The sequence below is a fragment of the Vicia villosa genome, linkage group LG5 (assembly GCF_029867415.1).
Source record: "Vicia villosa cultivar HV-30 ecotype Madison, WI linkage group LG5, Vvil1.0, whole genome shotgun sequence".
In the NCBI taxonomy this organism is placed as follows: Eukaryota; Viridiplantae; Streptophyta; class Magnoliopsida; order Fabales; family Fabaceae; genus Vicia; species Vicia villosa.
The window spans coordinates 56,505,954-56,511,544 of record NC_081184.1 but is presented as its reverse complement, the minus strand read 5'-3'; the positions used below and the strand labels follow the sequence as shown (position 1 = coordinate 56,511,544).

The window sequence follows — 5,591 nt, the reverse complement described above, 5'->3', positions numbered from 1 at the left end:
TATTTTAGCTAGCTATTTTTCATCATGACTACTAATCACTGTTCTCCCTTAACCCTAAAAATTCGATTACTGGTAGGTGTTGTCCATTAACCCTAGTCTAGGTTTTTACCTATTTTTTCTATTAACTCTGGTTAACTTTTAGCCCATTTAAGGTTTGCCTTTTGCCTTGCCTGTTTATTTGTCTTCCTAAATTATTACCATTATAATTTTTGATCTGTCACGTTATAATTGTTGAGGTCTTTTATGCACTAACATTTCTCTTCTTTGTGCCCAATTTTCAGGGTTAACCAAGATCCTTTAGCCACACGCCACACTAGATCAAAAAGCTAAGTTTCTAATTTTTTTTTTGTTTAACATCATTTTGTTTTTTTATTTTTCCTTTTGATTAAAATAGGGTTTGCATCAATAGTCAATGAATCTGTAATACACTAACCCTTATTTATTTTCCTTTTAATTTTCAGAATTGGTCAAGGGTTCGAGGAAGATCAAGGCATTCAAGGATTTTGATTAATTATTGTTCCCTTTTATTTTCTGCCTTTATTTCCCCTTCCCCGCAGGTGTTTATTGTAATAGCGTAGGATTATTAAACTGTTTTACTTTTCTGCTGTGGTTAGTAATCCTAGGGAGTGCAACCTTGAACTGAATTAGCATAACTAATTATAAGATAAAATATTTGAACTTAATCACCTGATTGCGCCACACACACCCTTAATGGTAACCTTTCTTATGCTGCCTGTTGCCTTACGATTAAAAATAGTTAAGTCCCTCGAATACGAGGATACCTGCAAAACAAATGTTACTCTCATTTCATCATATAAGATCATAGTCCCTTCGAAGTTGCCTTAACAGTAAATGATCTTGTCCCTCGATGTTGCCTCGATAATGATGATTGTCCCAATTGCTAAGGTATCCTCGCCGGTTGCCTAAAGATTAAATGACTATTATATCATTCCCTTATACTACCTACCCTCTTTATGGCAGGGATAGTCTTGTAGCGAACGATAATTCGACGACCCTTCAATATCCAATGAAATGACTTCTTACCCTCTTATGGTACGGATAACCCCTTCACCCTGAAAAGCTAAAAGAACAGGCTCTTCAAACTTAGGGTAGGTACTCTTAAATGTTTGCTCTTTTCAAAATCAAAACTATCTTTTTTCCCACTAATTTCAAATCAATTAAAAACAAGGCTACGCTTATTTACAAGCTAAAGTCCTTAACAAAGTTTTTTTACTATTCACACATGACTCTTTCAAACAATTCAAACAAACAAGTGAGCTAAGCAATTAAGAGCCCATGGATAACCATGGATACAAAGGGTGCTTACACCTTCCCTTTGTATAACCTACCCCCGAACTCAAAATCTTTTTAAAAGGTATTTTCCTGTTCTTTTAGCCTTTCTATAAATTGGATAAAATAAAAGTCGGTGGCGACTCTTGCTATCCACAACATTTAAAAAAGTCAGTTCTCTCACCGTATTACACTAGGTCTCTTTGTTTTAAGACCTTGGTGTTAAGAGAATAATTATTCCCAGTGAAACTTCTCCTAACCCATTGATCTTGTATTGTTAAAACTTAGTCCCTTTTTATTTTAAAATTGTTAAGTATTGTTAAAGCTTAACCCTTTTAAACTTGTTAAGTATTTTAAAGCTCAACCCTCTTTTAAAAAAACCTGTGAGTATTTTAAAGCTCACACCCAAAAAGATTTTGGCCACTTTGGCCCTCTTTTATTTTCCTTTTAAGGGGACCTGCAAAAGCTCTGACTTCCCTTTTCTTTAAAAGAGGTATGTAGGCTTAAGATGCAATGTCTTATCGAGCTCACTTTCAAAAACCTCTCTTCCCATCCCCACCTTCTATTTTAAACAAGTTCATATATGATTTTCAAAATACATGTAAACAAAAACAAAAACACTTTCAAAGAGGTTCCCATGGAGTACCATGGATATGAGGGGTGCTTAAAACCTTGTATAGCAACCCCCTTACCCAAATCTCTAATAAGTTTATTAGTTTTAATTTTAAAAACTTCTGTGGGTTTTATTCGCTCTTTCTCCCATTCCGTTTTTGGAAACAATAAAGCCCGTTGACGACTCTGTTTAAAACAAATGAGCTAACTCTTTCTCATGACTTTAGTCTCACCAATTTCACCGCTACAGCAGTCCAGAGGCAGTTGCCATTCTGGAGAGGATGGTCGGTGACGCGGGCGGTGCGACAGAATATACAAGACAGAGGAGGTCCCAAGGAGTTAAGGTTAGGCATACTCAGTAGCGGGTTCCAGTTTATTTTTTGTTGACTTTATTGTATTTAGGTTGTATTTCTTGACTTTTACGTACACTATCATACACTATTAGTTGTATACATAATATTAGTATTTTATTCCAATATGCGTGTTATATTTTTTTTATATCAAGCACAATTTACTACAAGCGTTATCGTTTAATTTAAAATACAGGACTAAACATTGTTTAGAAAACAAAACAAAAAAAAGACAATTTTTGCATATTTCGGAGATGCATATCCGAAAACACCCTAAAATGTGAAAATGGTATTTTCGGAGATGCATCTCTGAAAATACCCCCATTTGATGTTTTCGGAAATGCATCTCCAAATTCTAGGAAAATTTGGAAAAAAAAACTTCGGAGATGCATCTCCGAAGCAGGTGTATTTTGGGGTTTTTGGTAGGGGTTCTCCCTATAGGGGCGTCTACAAAGAAATTGTCAATTTTTTTTAGTTTTATTGGATTTTGTCTTGATCAGAGTGGGCTTCATGTTTTGGCCCATTCCATTTTATTCCCGTTTAACACCTTGCCTTAATGCTACACCTCCCCCAATAAGGTAGATTTAGTTTGATTTCTTAGGCCTTGTCTGGTAATGCAAGCCCAGCGAATTGCTAGACCATACACCCCCTTATGGCTGGAACTTTCAGAGCCATTTCACACAACTTCACAATCTCTCCATAAATCAACATCTGCAAAACGGCAAAATATGCAACAGATTTAATAAAAATTCAACATGTATAACCTGCAAGTTCCAAATCCTTTAACAACCTTCATATACCTTACATAACTCCCTCTGCAAGTTGTAACTACACACAATAATTTTTACCTGCACTCGGTAACTCCGCTTCACGGATCAACATCATCAACTCAACACATCATACAAGGCTGAACTCTGCCTCTGATTTGACTCGCACCAACAACAAGACTCAACTAAGACATTCGACTCTGATTCGTAACAAATTTCACGCAGCAGCAAGCTTGACTCACAACAATAACATCGCGTCATTCATCATCAACTCACCTTCCGCATCAATATAGACACGACTCTGAACGCAAAGCACAAAGCCATTCATCTCAGCTACAACAATATCGCACGCTTCAGTTCCGCATCAGCATCACTCAGCAATAATTTTTTCGAGCCTAACGCACAACCTTCAATTAACACGCACCTGCAGCATAAATCCAATTCAGAATCACAAACTCAAAGAACGGTTATCAACGAAGAAGAAGCGAAGAATCAGAAACGTCACTTGGAATTTCGTCACTCTAGGAATGTCCGGATCGGTAATTTCGCTTCAATCATAGTTTGATTTTGCATCTTTTTGTCCATGATTGTTGTTGGCTTGTTTGATTGTTGTTGGTGTATGATTTGTTCATGATTGTTGTTGGCTTGTTTGATCCTCCGTTGTTTGTTGTAAATATGTGGTTTGATTGAGGTTTTTCTTTTAGTGCTAAGAGATGAAGAGAAATTGTTGTTGTTTCGTTAAAAAGAGAATCCGAGAGAAGGAGAGTTTTAGTTATGGTTGTTGAAAACCTAAAAAAAATCAGAAGCAGAGTTTATCGTGAGATGTGAGAGGGATAAGAAGAGACCGTGAAAGAGTTTTTGGAAGGGGGCGGTTTCAATTTTTTTAAGGGATTTTTTGGATTTTGTTTTGATCCGAGTGGGCTTCATGTTTTAGCCCATTCCATTTAATTTTTGTTTAACACCTTGCCTCAATGCTACACCTCCCCCAACAAGGTAGATTTAGTTTGTTTTCTTGGGCCTTGTTTGGTAATGCAAGCCTAGCGAATTGCTAGACCATACACCCCCTTATGGCTGGAACTTTGATATTTTGGGCCAAAGTAGTTCAAGGCCCAACGATTTACTCTGCCTGCAACATTACACCCTATTCTCTTTAGCACACCCTCCCATTTGGCTGCTAGTTTTTTTTATTTGGGCCTCTTTTGCCGTTTGAATGGGCCAACACCCTTTTAATTACTTGCATCCCCATGTTATTTCTTTAAAATTCACTCGTATTTGTTTTTTTTCTAGTATATTTTGAATATTTGTTTGATAATTAAAATACAAAAAAACAAGTTTTTAGATTAGATTTTATTTTTATTATTAAAAACCCGAAAAAATATTAGGATAATTTCATTCCATAATATGACGACATTAGGATAGTCTTTCCCTTCATTTTCATCCCCTCTTTTCTTTTTCAACTTTCAAAACACTCTAATCATATTTATATAAAGTATTCAGATACCCCCACCCTATGAGGGATCATCTGAGTACAATTCCCCTTAAAAATACCAACACACCAAATTCTAAAAAACACTCTAACTTTATTTGAATAATTAAAGGAAAGTATTCAGATACCCACACCCTGTGAGGGATCATTTGACATACTTTCTTCAAATAAAAGCATTCAAATACCCACACCCTATGAGGGACCATTTGATATGCTTTCACCATAAAAAATATAAACCAATTCAATTTTCTTTTTCCTTTAAGAACATGTTAATTCCTTTCCACGACAATTGTTTAAGTTTCCAAAGGTCGAGCAGCAGTGGAATGCGACATTTAACATCGTTCATTTAAATAACACAAAACACATCAAAATTTCTAAGCCGAACTACGGATGCTCTGGTTCCTAATAGGGATACGTCGGCATTAGGTTGTGGGGCCTAAATGAGCACAATCTTGTATATATTTATTTCTTTTCCCCGTGTTTCTTTTCTCTTTCTTTTTAATGCATTTCCCTTTAGCTTTATGCTTTAGACTTTAAGATCACACCCTTAGATTTAGACAAATAAGAGCGGATCCTATCGAGTACGACGGGCGCGAGGGGTGCTAATCCATTCCCCTTGCGTAAGCGACATCCTTACCCTTTCTCTTGGTCTTAAGACCATTGTTTGTTTCCCCTTTAGGTTTTACTCGATATTTTCCTTTCCCATATATGGGATAAATAAACAATCGATGGCGACTTCATTGATCATTGATGATTTTGTGCAGTTGTTTCAGCTAGCAACTTCACTTGAGACAGATTGACCAATTGCTGGTCCATCTTGAGTGTCATTCTTAGTTCTTATTTGTTTTTGTCTTTGGGTGTTTACTTTCTTTATGCTTTATTTGAATATATGTTTATATTATATTATTTTGTGTTATATCCTGGTTTTCTGCTGTCTTGTATTGTGCTGGATTTGTTAGTTTTTCAGGTGGGGTGGGATGATACTATGAGGTAAAAGGCCTAATACCCAGGCCATTATACACCTAGGATAGAGTGGATACTCATGTTGAATCGCATGGCCCTTGACACGTGTGAGGAGACATGAGA

General features: G+C 36.3%; 1 long non-coding RNA gene across 1 annotated transcript; it reads right to left on the bottom strand.

The window, feature by feature from the left end:
• Window positions 1–2,367: 2,367 nt before the first annotated feature.
• LOC131606648 (uncharacterized) lies at window positions 2,368–3,967 on the bottom strand. Its single transcript, XR_009284935.1, has 2 exons — window positions 3,525–3,967; window positions 2,368–3,443 (listed from the first exon to the last, which is right to left on the bottom strand). It is a non-coding gene; the product is annotated as an uncharacterized LOC131606648 (long non-coding RNA).
• Between the last annotated feature and the right edge of the window lie 1,624 nt (window positions 3,968–5,591).